We start from the raw sequence: 15,006 nt of genomic DNA, 5'->3' as shown, positions 1-15,006 counted from the left end.
GTATTCCTGTAACCCTCGCTCGCCCAGGCACAGACACAAGCAAGCAACGGGTAACAGACAATCAGCAGGGAATCCCTCTACCCTCTTCTATTACCCGTCCAGTCTTGTTCACCCTCCACAGTCTCGCATTGCACCTTCCTATCGATACCTTGCTCTCCATCTGTCTATCTATGCATTCTTGTAACTCACTTATTACCCGTCTGTCTTACTTCTTATTCGTCTACTTTCCTTCTATTTCCCTTCCAGTCTTGTTCACCCTCCACAGTCTCGCATTGCACCTTCCTATCGATACCTTGCTCTCCATCTGTCTATCTATGCATTCTTGTAACTCACCCATTACCCGTCTGTCTTCTTTTTCGTCTACTTTCCTTTTATTTCCCTTCCCGTCTTGTTTACCCTCCACAATCTCTTTGAACCTTACTATCACTGCCCTGCTCTCCCTCTCTCTGTCTTAGTATTCTGGTAACCCTCGCTCGCTCGCCCTAACAGACGCAAGCAAGCAGCGGGTAGCAGACAATCGACAGGGAATCCCTCTACTCTCCTCTATGACCCGTCCAGTCTTGTTCACCCTCCACAGTCTCTTTCAACCTTACCATCACTGCCCTGCTCTCCCTCTCTCTGTCTTAGTATTCTGGTAACCCTCGCTCGCTCGCCCTAACAGACGCGAACAAGCAACGGGTGGCATGGCAATCAACAAGGGACTCTTCTCTCTTTCCTTACGGCTTATAAACCTCTCAGAGTCGCTTGGGTGGGTCTTCAATAGTCCTCTTCCTCAATCTAGTGCCTCCTCCTCCTCCTCCTCCTCCTCCAGTAGCTCTCAGTCAGCGCGTAGGAGGTGCGTGGAGGGAGTGAAGGAGAGGGAGGGAGATGAAAAAAGGAGAGAATGAGGAGTCAGAGATGGGTGAGTGAGTAGGCTATGTAGTACTGTCTGGTGTGGTTATTGTGCCTCCTCCTCCTCCTCCTCCTCCTCCTCCAGTAGTTCTTAGGCAAGGGAGGAGGTAGACATGAGAGGAAAGAAAGAGCGAGAGAGAGAGAGAGAGAGAGAGACAGGGAGCGGTGAGTCATCTACAAACTGTCTGATGATATAATCCGTGCGTGTGTCTTCTGTCCGGGGCTTTAAGTTGTTGGTAAAGTTGCTCCCAAAAATTATCGGGCACCTCTTGAATGATAGAATAGAGAATGAAAGATAAATTAGGAGGACAGGCGTTGTAAGTTGTGAATCGAGTGAGTTTTAGGCCCATGTTATCAAACTCTTCGAAGGCTTATTACATCTATATACATTTTAAAAGGCTCTCGCAGAAGTTGTAGGGTTTTTTGGAAGGCTTCTGCGCCGTGAACAGGAAAAACACTCATGACAACCATAGGTATCTCCTCTCCCTTCTCTTCACCCTTCCCTCCTCTCTTCATCTGTATAGCACCATGATAGTAGTTTCTGAGCATCCCCATCTCATTCTTCTCCCTAAAGTATCCTAACCATTTCACCGTCACCCATCTCCCTCATTTACGTCTTATCTTGTCACAGTTCATCGCTCTCCTCTCCCTCTCTCCTTATCTCATCCTCCCCTATCTGTGCCACTGGAGAACGGTCGTAGCAAGAGCCCGAAACGTTTGAGTGATACGAGGCTGAGATCGTTTCCATCATCCTTTCCGTTCTGGAGTCGGATTGTCTTCTGACCTCGAGTGTGTCAGGTGGGGTGGCGCAAGGGTGGCGGGGGTAGCAGTAGTCGGTCGGGAGTTTCGCCTTTGTAACGGCACTCCCTGATGTGTCTCTACTGTCTGGGTCTATTATTTTCCTCATTTTCTTTCATCCTTTTTCTCTTATTGTCCAAAACTTATGTACTGTTGCTTCTATTTCTTCGGTGTGGGGGTAGTAGTAGTAGTCGGTCGGGAGTTTCGCCTTTGTAACGGCACTAGGGTACGGGATCACGCGTTCTCTTGGTCGTGGTCTTGGGTGCTAATTTGGCCTCATGATTCTGTTTACGTTTGAGTTTGTGATGCACCCTTGACGCGCTGAAGGCTTTTTCCTCCTCCTCCTCCTTCTCTCCTTCTTTCCTCCTTCTTCTCTGCTACGTGCTTGTAAGTATATATTATGTCTGTCCTTATTAAGCCCTAGACTATGATATTATGATGCCCGTGCTTATTAAGGCTTGAAAAATATATGATGACGCGGTTGATATAATTGCTTCATAATGATGTCTTGAGGGTACACACACACACACACACACACACACAGCGCAGAAAAGAAATAAATATAAAAAGAAGTCGTGCTCTTCTTTATATGGAAATACTTATGTAGCAAGGAAAAAAAAAGACTAAATTAGCTTTCATTTTGCAACGGAGAGAGAGGAGGAGGAGGAGGAGGGAGGGATTGGGTGTGTGGGTGAGAAGGAGGAGGGGAGGGAACTCAGGGAAGGAATGGGTGAGAGGGAGATGGGGAGGAGGGTGGTAAGGGGAGAGGAGAAGAGAGAAGAGCGATGGAGGATGACAAGGAGAGAAGTAAAGAAGGGAGATGAGAGATGATGAAGAGGGTAGGATACATTAGGGAGAAGAATGAGATGAGGCTGCTCGGAAACTACTCACATAATGCTATACAGACAGAGAGAGAAAGAAAGGAGTGGAAGGAGAGAAGAACAGGGAGAGGAAAAGAGAAATGGGGGAAGGGAAGGAATGAAAGAGAGAAGAGGCAAAAGAGATGTGCTATACAGACGAAGAGAGGAATAGAAGGAGAAAAGGCAAGAGAAAGAAAAGGAGAGAGAGAGAGAGAGAGAGAGAGAGAGAGAGAGAGAGAGAGAGAGAGAGAGAGAGAGAGTATGGAAAGGTTAGACAGAGAGGAAGAGAGCAACGGAATTGGATACATAAAAGAGGAGTGAGAGATGAGAAGCCAAATTATAGAAGAATATGATAGTACTGTCCTTATGCTTACTAATACGACCCTGTGTGTGTGTGTGTGTGTGTGTGTGTGTGTGTGTGTGTGTGTGCTAGATTCAGTTGCTTAATTAATTAGAAAGAAACATACAGAGAGAGAGAGAGAGAGAGAGAGAGAGAGAGAGAGAGAGAGAGAGAGAGAGAGAGAGAGAGGAAGGGAGAAATAATGATAGAGTGAATGAGGGACGGAGGGAGAGAGGGAGAGAATGGGGGCGTGGGAGGGAAGACTAGGAGAAGAAGGGGAAGGATTGGATAATTGAACAACAAGACAAAGTTAAGACAGATAATTTGTTGATGTATTCTGATAAAGTGATGGATGGATGAACAGAGAGAGAGAGAGAGAGAGAGAGAGAGAGAGAGAGAGAGAGAGAGAGAGAGAGAGGAAACGGATGGCTAGAATAACCACATCGTAGAGGTTTTCCCGTGGTTAGGACACACACACACACACACACACACACACACACACACACACACACACACACACCAAACTCATGACAAAATGTAAGAGTGAAGATTAAGCTCATTACGGTAAAAATTAAAACTTACACGCGACTTTCATTTTCAAGCGAGAGGAAAACCAACTCTCTCTCTCTCTCTCTCTCTCTCTCTCTCTCTCTCTCTCTCCTCACGGTATTGCCTAACCAAGATTGCAATGTCAGCTTCAGGCGACCAACGAGATTTAATCCATTGGCAGACTTTATAAATAGCAGTCAAGGATTCTACTGTAGCGAGACTCCTTTGCTAGTGGCTCCACTCACGCGCGCCTCCAAACTTGGGCTTATCCTGCTGTATGTGTGTGTGTGTGTGTGTGTGTGTGAGAGAGAGAGAGAGCTCCTCCGCCCGTTAGGTAAAGAGAGAGGAGGGTTTGAAGGGAGAAGGAGTTGGAGATGAGAAGGGAAATATGGAAAAGAAAAATGGGAGTAAGGGAATGAGGAGGGAAAAAGGAAGTGGAGGAAGGAAAGAAAGTTTGAAGAAGGGAAAGAATAATGTGTGTATGTGAAAGAGGAGAGAACGGAGACGAGGGGAAAGGAGGTGGAGATGGGAAAGAAAGTGTAAAAAAGGAAAAGAACAACGCGAGTATGGGAAAGAGAAAGGGGAAAAGGAGGTGGAGATTGACAGGAAATGTGAATATACGAAAGAAGGTGTAAAGAAGAGGAAGAAATATGTGAGTATGGGAAAGAGGAGGAGGGGAGTGGGAGGAGATATTAGTGTCACAGCGAAAAGGAACGAACATGAAGAAGGAAAAGTGTTGAGAGGAAGAAATTAATCGTACGTATAAAGGAACGTGAGAGGAAGAAAAATTTGTGGGTCAAAGGAACGAACATGAAGGAAAAGTGTTGAGAGGAAGAAATTAATTGTAGGTATAAAGGAACGAACATGAAGGAGGAAAAGTGTTGAGAGGAAGAAATTAATTGTACGTATAAAGGAACGAACATGAAGAAGGAAAAGGAGAGAGGAAAGAGAGAAATACGTATAAAGGAACGAACATGAAGAAGGAAAAGTGTTGAGAGGAAGAAATTAATCGTACGTATAAAGGAACGAACATGAAGGAAAAGTGTTGAGAGGAAGAAATTAATTGTAGGTATAAAGGAACGAACATGAAGGAGGAAAAGTGTTGAGAGGAAGAAATTAATCATACGTATAAAGGAACGAACATGAAGAAGGAAAAGTGTTGAGAGGAAGAAATTAATTGTACGTATAAAGGAACGAACATTAATCATACGTATAAAGGAACGAACATGAAGAAGGAAAAGTGTTGAGAGGAAGAAATTAATTGTAGGTATAAAGGAACGAACATGAAGAAGGAAAAGTGTTGAGAGGAAGAAATTAATTGTAGGTATAAAGGAACGAACATGAAGAAGGAAAAGTGTTGAGAGGAAGAAATTAATTGTAGGTATAAAGGAACGAACATCGTAGGTATAAAACGAACGACATGAAGAAGGAAAAGTGTTGAGAGGAAGAAATTAATCGTAGGTATAAAGGAACGAACATGAAGAAGGAAAAGTGTTGAGAGGAAGAAATTAATTGTACGTATAAAGGAACGAACATGAAGAAGGAAAAGTGTTGAGAGGAAGAAATTAATCGTAGGTATAAAGGAACGAACATGAAGAAGGAAAAGTGTTGAGAGGAAGAAATTAATCGTACGTATAAAGGAACGAACATGAAGAAGGAAAAGTGTTGAGAGGAAGAAATTAATTGTAGGTATAAAGGAACGAACATGAAGAAGGAAAAGTGTTGAGAGGAAGAAATTAATTGTAGGTATAAAGGAACGAACATGAAGAAGGAAAAGTGTTGAGAGGAAGAAATTAATCGTACGTATAAAGGAACGAACATGAAGAAGGAAAAGTGTTGAGAGGAAGAAATTAATTGTAGGTATAAAGGAACGAACATGAAGGAAAAGTGTTGAGAGGAAGAAATTAATTGTAGGTATAAAGGAACGAACATGAAGAAGGAAAAGTGTTGAGAGGAAGAAATTAATCGTAGGTATAAAGGAACGAACATGAAGAAGGAAAAGTGTTGAGAGGAAGAAATTAATTGTACGTATAAAGGAACGAACATGAAGAAGGAAAAGTGTTGAGAGGGAGAAATTAATCGTACGTATAAAGGAACGAACATGAAGAACGAAAAGTGTTGAGAGGAAGAAATTAATCGTAGGTATAAAGGAACGAACATGAAGGAAAAGTGTTGAGAGGAAGAAATTAATTGTAGGTACACAGAAGAGATAGCGAATGAGGGGATGGATGAATAAATGTCACGGAGACGAAAAAGAAACGTTAGAAATAGAATGAGAAAATTTAGGTCAAAGGAAAAAGAAAATAATTTGAAGAGAGAAATAGAATGTGGGAAGAGTGGAGTGAGAAAGGGAACGAGAAAACTTAAGGAAAAAGAAAAACAAAAATAAAGGTAAAAGTAAAATATAGGAAGAAAAGAGGGGAGCAAAGTTAAATGCCTTGAAGGAGGAGACGAACAAACAAACAAACAAACAAAAAGACAAACAAGAAAAAGAAAAAGGAAGCAAAAAAAGAGAGCAAGAAAACATGACTCACGTAAGAGGAGAAAGAGCTAAAATAAGAGAGAGAGAGAGAGAGAGAGAGAGAGAGAGAGAGAGAGAGAGAGAGAGAGAGAGAGAGAGAGAGAGAGAGAGAGAGAGTGAGAGAGAGGGGAGGGGAGGAAGGAGAGCAGAGAGGGGAGGGGAGGGAAGGAGAGCAGAGAGGGTGGGGAGGAAGGTGGTGACGTGGGCGTGGTGGTGAGCAGGGAAGGAGAGCAGAGAGAGGGGGGAGGGAAGGAGAGCAGAGAGAGGGGGGAGGGAAGGAGAGCAGAGATGGGAGGGGAGGGAAGGAGAGCAGAGAGGGAGGGGGAAGGGAAGGAGAGAGATGGGAGGGGGAGGGATGGAGAGCAGATAGTGGGGGGAGGGAAGGAAAGCAGAGATGGGAGGGGAGGGAAGGAGAGCAGAGAGGTGGGGAGGGAAGGAGAGCAGAGATGGGAGGGGAGGGAAGGAGAGCAGAGAGGGAGGGGGGAGGGAAGGAGAGCAGAGAGGGGGTGGGAGGGAAGGAGAGCAGAGATGGGAGGTGGAGGGAAGGAGAGCAGAGAGGGGAGGGGGAGGGAAGGAGAGCAGAGAGGGGAGGGAGAGGGAAGGAGAGCAGAGAGGGGAGGGGGAGGGAAGGAGAGCAGAGATGGGAGGTGGAGGGAAGGAGAGCAGAGAGAGGGGGGAGGGAAGGAGAGCAGAGAGGGGAGGGGGAGGGAAGGAGAGCAGAGAGGGGGGGGCGGGAAGGAGAGCAGAGAGTGGGGGGAGGGAAGGAGAGCAGAGATGGGAGGGGGAGGGAAGGAGAGCAGAGAGGGGGAGGAAGGAGAGCAGAGTGGGGAGGAAGGAGAGCAGAGATGGGGGGGAGGGAAGGAGAGCAGAGATGGGAGGGGGAGGGAAGGAGAGCAGAGATGGGAGGGGGAGGGAAGGAGAGCAGAGAGGAGGGGGGAGGGAAGGAGAGCAGAGATGGGAGGGGGAGGGAAGGAGAGCAGAGAGGAGGGGAGGGGAGGAACATAGCGGCACCTCACTTCTCCTGTTTGAAAATCCTCTCGTAGAAATTGCTGGGATTTTCATGGACTATTAATTAGGGTAGGAGGTGGTGATCATCCTGCTCTGTGTGACCTGTTGCCAGACGTACAAGAATGGAGGTATAATACGATACATGGTGCTGTACATTACATTATATATCCACACCAGGAACTTGTTAGAGCGAGAGTAGAGACTTGACGGGGGATAGGAGGTGGAGGGAAAGAAAATGTGAAGGGAAAGAAAATTGCTGGAATGTGAAAGAGGAAAGCAAAGAGGAGGTTTAGAGGGAAAGCAGATGTGTGAGAAAGATGTGAAATAAGGAAAGAAAATATGAAAGGAAAGAAAATTGCTGGAATGGGAAAGAGGAGAGCAAGGAGGAGGTGGAGAGGGAAAGCAGAGAGTAGAGATTTAATGGGGGGTAGAAGGTGGAAGGAAAGAAAATGTGAAGGGAAAGAAAATTACTGGAAGAAGAAAAAGGAGAGCAAGGAGGAGGTGGAGAGGGAAAGCAGAGAGTAGAGATTTAATGGGGGGTAGAAGGTGGAAGGAAAGAAAATGTGAAGGGAAAGAAAATTACTGGAAGAAGAAAGAGGAGAGCAAGGAGAAGATGGAGAGGGAAAGCAGATGTGAGTGGCGAAAGATATGAAAGAAAAAGGAAAGAATAATGTGAGTATGGGAACGAGGAGGGGAAACGGAAGTATATAGTGACAGTTTTACCGGACTTCTGCATCTGGACGGGAAAATCACGCATAAAAACCCGGTTAAGCTTCTCTGTGTCCTTGGAAAATAAACGTAATGGGAACCCGATAAGTTTAAGAATATGGACTTGAGAGGAGGCAGAGCAGAAGGAGGGGAAACTTGCTTCATCTGAGGGTATAGAGAGGTATAGGAAAGGCGAAGAGAGACACGGTAATGAAGAGGAAGAGGAAGATATATAAAAAAGATTTGGAGGACGAGGATTTGTGGAAGGGGGTATGTATATAGAGAGGTATAGGAAAGGCGAAGAGAGACACGGTAATAAGGAGGAGGAGGAAGATATGGAGAAAAGGTATGGAGGACGAGGATGTGGAAGGGGGTATGTGTGAGGAGGAGGAGGAAGAAGAGGGGGGAAAGGGCGTAAAGACAGGGGAGTTTGAGAGTCTGAAGGGCGATGGAGGAGTGATGGGAGTGGACCAATTAGAAGCACTGAAGGAAAGACGGGAAAGATTTATCACTTAGAGCAGGAAGGTATGCCAGTGATGGGAAGGCGTGGTGGAGGGGGATGAGATGGTGGTGATAATGGTGATGGTGGAGGGAGATGACGGTATGGTGGTGGCCTGGGAGGATGTGACTGACAGGTGCTGGTGATGGTGGTGGTGATGGTGAAGGTGGTGGTGGAAGATCGGATAAAAATAGTGACGGTGATGATGGTGGTCGAGGATGAACCTACGGATGGATACAGGTGGTGGTGGTGATGGTGGTGGTGGTGGTGGTGGAGGTGGTGGTGGTGATGGTGGTGGTGGTGACCGTTCTGGGAGTGTGTCTGAAGCTTTCCCATAATCAGAGTGCTGGGAATGAACGCCACGCTTCACACAAAATCAAATAAACAAATATAGCGTGTGTGTGAGCGCAAAAACTTGATAGCAAATAGTTTCTTCAATAGACAAACACGAATATTAAATTATGCATATCAATTAACTAATGTAAACTTGTATACACGTACAAATACACACACACTTTGTTTTTTTTTCTATTTTTGTATATCATTGTCCATTTTTATATATTATTAGTATTTTGTTACTACGTTGCTCTTTTTATTATTGTCTCCTTTTTTTGTGCCCTTGAGCTGTCTCCTTTGTTGTATGTATATATATATATATATATATATATATATATATATATATATATATATATATATATATATATATATATATATATATATATTCATACATACACACGAACACACATACATCAGTAACAACAACAGCATTAACAATAACTGCTACAACATCATGAACAACATCTAAAACAACAACAACAACAACAACAACAACACTAAACACTGGGGGGGGGAGTCAGGGGAGGAGCGTGGCTACAAAACAACTCGCCATGCATAAAAAAAAAAAAAAAAAATCGTGGTTTGTGGAGGCGTGACATCACCTCTGGCGGGGCACTGCAGGCGGGGAGAACATGCAGGCAGCAGAAGGGCGGGGCGAAGGGGGAAGTCTAAGGCACCTCCCCCTCTTCCTCCCTCTCTCTCTCCCTCTCTCAGTAAACACTCGTTAATGGCACTTAATCACGAACGACTAATGTTTTCTCTCTCTCTCTCTCTCTCTCTCTATATATATATATATATATATATATATATATATATATATATATATATATATATATATATATATATATATATATATATATATATATATATATATCTGTCTCTGTCTCTATCTATCTATCTATCTATCTCTGTCTATCTATCTATCTATCTATTTCTTTCTCTCTGCAAGGACAAATTTCCTTCACCAATCATCATCAGTACCTTAAGGGCTAATGCGACGGAGATGAGCACCGAGGCCACGCGCAGCTCTACCCTATACCCCCAACTCTCCTTAAAAGAACCGGAAGCGCTCGCCTTGGGTCTCCTTTCTGACAGCCACGCGAGTCTTTTCTAATACGTGACAACCCTTGGCCAAGAGCTTTCTCCTCAGCGTCTCTCCTTGACCAACATCGGGAGAATATTCTTAAACATATTCCGACGACCAAGAACACACATTTGACACGGCTTTCGCAGGGGTTTTGAGCATTTCCAGGGGTAGTTTCATGACCCTGGTGGTAGACTGACCCTTCTTCTGTACCGTCAACGAAAGAGACACTCATTAGAACATTTGACACGGCTTTCGCAGGGGTTTTGAGCATTTCCAGGGGTAGTTTCATGACCCTGGTGGTAGACTGACCCTTCTTCTGTACCGTCAACGAAAGAGACACTCATTAGAACATTTGACACGGCTTTCGCAGGAGTTTTTGGGCATTTCCAGGGGTAGTTTCATGACCCTGGTGGTAGACTGACCCTTCTTCTGTACCGTGAACCAAAGAAACACTCATTAGAACCCGACTGATCTCCTTTTTGGCCCCTGGAAATGGTTGATGTGAGAGGCTGTGGCGTCTGAGAATACTGGCCTTGGTCATAACAGCGAGCGAGATTTCTTCACCGCAATCACGCTCTCGTCGGCTTCGTAGCTCAGCGTTTTAGACACATTAGCCGGACAATGGGGGAAGGCTCCTTGTGTGTGTCCTTGGGTGTCCGATTTCTCGACATTGGCTGCATTGTGATAGTTTATAATGGTGAACACTTAACTCTTTCTCTCCTCCTCCTCCTCCTCTTCTTCCTTCTCTTCCTCGACGTTCCCACCCTTCCTCCTCCTCCTCCTCCTCCTTCCTGTCCTTCCTCCTCCTTCTTCCCGCCCTTCCTCATCCTCTTCCTCCTCCTCCTTCCCGCCCTTCCCACGCAAGACTTGGAACGCCCTTACCCCCCCCCCCCCCCCCAGCATCCCCTAAAAATTAAGGCTCGGAAAAAAAACATCAAATATGTGGTTTAATGATGATGATAAGAAATGACAGTAATAATAATAATAAATGGATGATGATGATGATACAAAGGAACACAAAGGAAGAACAAACAACAGCAGACCTGCTGGTCCTTACGAGGCTGTTTGTGACAAGCTACACTAACTATCTAATCAAAGGCGGAAGATGAAGGACAGCAAAGGCGAAGGCTCCTCCCCACCCTCCATCCTTCCAGCCAAAGCTGGCAGAAAAGGAAAAAGAACCATGCAGCATGGAAAAACTGCATGGAAATTATCTAGGAAAGAGGAAAGAACTACCATTACTGCTACCACTAACCGGGCGATAAAAGCGGACAAGGACACCAGTATTCGAAAGAACTTAACGTTATTACGACAATGAGTAATATCTTAGTTGCTGGTTGGATTCAAAACACTTGTCTAATCTGTTCTTGAAGGCCGTAACTGCTGTACTATCAACGACATCACAGGGTAGAGTTCCAAACATTAACAACTCGATTGAAGAAGAAGTGTTTAGCTTCGTGCGACGAGAATCTTTTACCACTTATCTTCAAATTGTGATTTCTTCTTGTTGTATTCGATCGATCAATTATAAAGTAATCTTCCGCATTAATATCACTGAATCCTTTAAACATTTTAAACACTTCTATTAGATCGCCTCGCATTCTTCGTTTTGATAGACTGAATAAATTTACTTCTTTAAGCCTTTGATCATATGATAAATTTCTCAACCTAGGAATCATAGTGTTGCTTATTATTATTGTATTACTACTACTACTACTACAACTACTACTACTACTACTACTACTACTACTACTACTACTACTACTACTACTACTACTACTACTACTACTGTTCTTCTCCATATACTCATTTAAATATCCTTTCATATTTTTCTTACTTCACCAATAGGGACAACTTTCCTTCTAGATTCCCTCAACATATACAAACGCCGCCCTTCTGACACTATATACACACACACCTCGCCCTCCATGCCTCGCCCACAACATACAAAAACATAAAATTTAAACTACCCTTCTTCCTTCTCCCCATCCCCTTCTGACTCGTGGAAGAATAGCATCAAAGGGCGTCCTCTGATGCTCTCAATTGCCGGTGACGTGTGAGATGAGGCGACGAGACCCACAGATGATGCTTCTAAACTTAACCTACTGTAGAGACGGGCACAGAGGGGGCGACGAAGAGGAGGAGTAGGGATGGGCAGGAAGGAAGAGGAGGGGAAGGAATGGAGAAAGGGTAGTCAGGAAGGAAGATGAGGGGAAGGAATAATTGAGAAGGGGGAGAAAGTAAGAGGAAGAAAAGAAGGACGGTAGGAAGGAAAGGAAGAAAAAGAGGGAAGGAATAGAGAAAGGAAATGGAGGGGAAGGAATAGAGAAAGGCGAGGAAAGACGAGGAAACGAAGAGGAAGGGGAAAGAATGGAGAAAGCGAAGAGTTTAGATGGAGGAGAAAAGTTAGAGTAAGGAGAGATGGGACAGAAGAACAAAGAGAGATGAAAAGGACAGTAAAGGGAAAGGAAGGTTTGGTAAGAAAGAAAACAAGAAAATAAGGAGAGGAATGATTATAGGCAAGGGAAGAGTTTGCGAGTTTGAAAGAGAGAGAAGCTACAGGAAGAAAGGAAGAGAAAGGACACAATTAAAAGGGGAAATGAAAAGGGAAGATCCGGAAAGAAAGGAGACAGACAATTAAGAAAGTATATACGTAAAGGGAAAAAGGTCCTAGAAAAAAAAAGATGAAGAGTGAACATACGATCGAAAAAAATAATTAAAAAAAACTTCAGAAAAAAAGAAAAAAATACGAAGAAGAAATGAAATAGAATGAGTAAAATGAAGGACGAGGTAGATAAAAAAAAAAGGGGGAGATAAGCAAGAACTTGATAAGAGAGAGAGAGAGAGAGAGAGAGAGAGAGAGAGAGAGAGAGAGAGAGAGAGAGAGAGAGAGAGAGAGAGAGAGAGAGAGAGAGAGCGCAACAATTGAGCCATAAAGTCTTGGGAGGGGAGGGGGGGGGGGGGCGGTGACTCTAAAGGCGGTGTGTGTGTGTGTGTGTGTGTGTGTGTGTGTGTGTGTGTGTGTGTGTGTGTGTGTGCTTCCTTCCCTTCCTCCGTCACTTCCCTGTATTTCCTCCCTTCCTCTTCCCTCCTCCTCCTCCTCCTCCTCCCTCCGACACATGAACACTCTCCAGTTTTCATTTGACTTATCATTCATTTCCTCTCCTCCTTCTCCTTCTTCCCCTAGTGCTGTCTTTCTCTCTGTCTTTGTCTCTGTTTCTCTCTCTCTCTATCTATCTGTCCATCTGCATCAATGTCTATCTATCTATCTATCTCTCAAACAAGCACACCATCGGATTAGGACCACCTGCTTTAATATTCTTTTATGTTATTATTCTGGTCTTAGTGTTTTCATGGCAAGACACTTAGAAAAAAACTGCAGGCGAGATTTCCGGAGATTAGCGTCCCGGCGAGAGTTTTAAATACCTGCTTCAGAGATTAGATGGATCCTCATTCCGAGATTAGATAACTCCTTGCCCAGGGAAATTGTGGTAATGATTAGGGTGAAAATGATAACAAATAATAGTAGTAATGATTATTGTTTATTATTATTATTATTATTATTATTATTATTATTATTATTATTATTATTATTATTATTATTATTATTATTATTATTATTATCATTGCTGTTGTTGTTGTTTAATGACGTTCATAGTCAGGCTTTATCATTTCAAGGAGTTAATTGTTCTGTGGTACTCTTCCCACGTAGAGGACAGCGTGGGAGGGAGGGAGGGAGAGGAAGTAGGCGATGATAGAGGTAGTCTTGACTGGCCGTGATAACGTAGCATAAGTATTGTCTGCTATCATTAACATAAGTACAATTAACGAAGAACCCGTCTCAACACTTACATTTGTTTGCACGCTGAGCCGCTGAGTTCACAGTGTACAGCGATCATTGTAGGCTTACCATACACACACACACACACACACACACACACACACACACACACACACATATATATACCTTGAAGTTGTTGGAATAAGATGGAGAGAGGATGGAGAAGGAGGGCGGAGGGAGGGCATTAGGCAACGGTATAACTATTATCAAGCAGGCGTCGTTCACAGGATACATAAAGACCCACTGAAGGATGCCAGTCAAGGTTATCCCATCCTACACGAGCAGCGACTAGCTAAACCGAAGGACCCATCGTGTGTGCGTGTGTGTGTGTGTGTGTTTCTAGGTTTCTTTGTTTTATCTATTCATTGCTTAAGTTGTTTCCCGGATATTTTCTTTTTTCTAGCAGCTGCATCCCATGTGATGCCACACCACACATTAATAGTATGTAAATGCATATTAGGACCATTAATAAATAAGTTTGTTTGTGGTCAATAAAATATCTATCTATCTATCTATATATCTGTGTGTGTGTGTGTGTGTGTGAAACGATTCGGCATCTCAGTTCTCCTATTTGAAAAGACTCCTGTTGCTGCTGGGCTTTTCATGGACTGTTTTGTGGTGCTGGTAATAGTTATACACGGCTTCTGCACCTTGAACGAGAAAACAGCCAAGAAAACCCTGTTAATCTTCTCTGTGGCCTTGAAAAACGGTCGTAATGGGTGCCAGGTACGTTTCTAAATAAGACACCGTTGCCAGATTATCGTACTCAGAGCCTCGTATTTACCGGTTTCTGCTGGCCCATAACTGTTGCCAAGAAGCACCAATAATTAACCATTAAAACGATTACCATATATAGCAAAAGAACAGAGGAAGGGAGAGGAATGAGAGAGGAAATGAATGGGGACATGGAGAAAGAGAGAGTAAGGGTGATGAAAGCAGTTTTGGGGTCGGAAATCGGCAAACATAGGAGGCTAAGTACGACAGTCTAGCATATAAACAGAGAGACACAAACACACAGACAGACAGAGGAAAGGGAGGAGTCTTGTATTTATGTTGGCTGAGGGAGTCTAAGTGTAATGAGGAGGAGAACGTGGGAGCCGCAGGGAAATGAGATGGTTGGGGAGGACGGGGATGAGGTGGTGCAAGGGGGTGAGGGAGAGGAAATAAACGGGGACATGGAAGTAAGGAAACAGAGAAAGGGAGAGAGAGAGAGAGAAAGGGAAGAGAGGGGAAAGTGAATAGAAAAAGAACAGAGGAAGGGAGAGAGAGCAAGGAAAGAAAGGAGAGGAATGAGAGAGGATATTAATGGGGACATAGAAGTAAGGAAGGAAAATGGAGGAATGGAGAAAGAGAGGAGAGAGGAAGGGGAGGGAAAGTGGGAAGAAAAAGAACAGAGGAAGGGAAAAGAGAGGAAACAGACACGGACATGAAAAGAACGAAGGGAAACAGAGAGAGAGAGAGAGAGAGAGAGAGAGAGAGAGAGAGAGAAGGAAGAGTGGTAAGAGAGAAAAGGTAAATGGAACATGAAAGTAGAGGGAGAAAGAACAGGAAGGGGGAGAAAGTAAGAG

At 44.1% G+C, this 15,006-nt stretch overlaps 1 protein-coding gene and 1 long non-coding RNA gene across 5 annotated transcripts in view; one reads left to right on the top strand and one right to left on the bottom strand.

Annotated features, from left to right (window-relative positions):
* LOC126995429 (tubulin alpha-4 chain-like) overlaps window positions 1–15,006 on the bottom strand; it is a 73,956-nt gene that overhangs the window by 49,682 nt on the left and 9,268 nt on the right. The window lies entirely within an intron of this gene.
* On the top strand, window positions 2,413–6,021 carry LOC126995431 (uncharacterized). Of its 4 annotated transcripts, XR_007750318.1 has the most exons (4): window positions 2,413–4,198; window positions 4,706–4,819; window positions 5,014–5,298; window positions 5,635–6,021. It is a non-coding gene; the product is annotated as an uncharacterized LOC126995431 (long non-coding RNA). The 4 variants fall into 4 exon arrangements; XR_007750320.1 differs by lacking the exon at window positions 5,635–6,021 and having other exon boundaries at window positions 4,763–4,819; window positions 5,014–5,346; XR_007750317.1 differs by lacking the exon at window positions 5,635–6,021 and having other exon boundaries at window positions 5,014–5,346.

Source organism: Eriocheir sinensis, chromosome 8 (assembly GCF_024679095.1).
Source record: "Eriocheir sinensis breed Jianghai 21 chromosome 8, ASM2467909v1, whole genome shotgun sequence".
NCBI classification, from domain to species: domain Eukaryota; kingdom Metazoa; phylum Arthropoda; class Malacostraca; order Decapoda; family Varunidae; genus Eriocheir; species Eriocheir sinensis.
The sequence above is the reverse complement of the archived record's forward strand: the minus strand, read 5'-3'. Positions and strand labels throughout refer to the sequence as shown.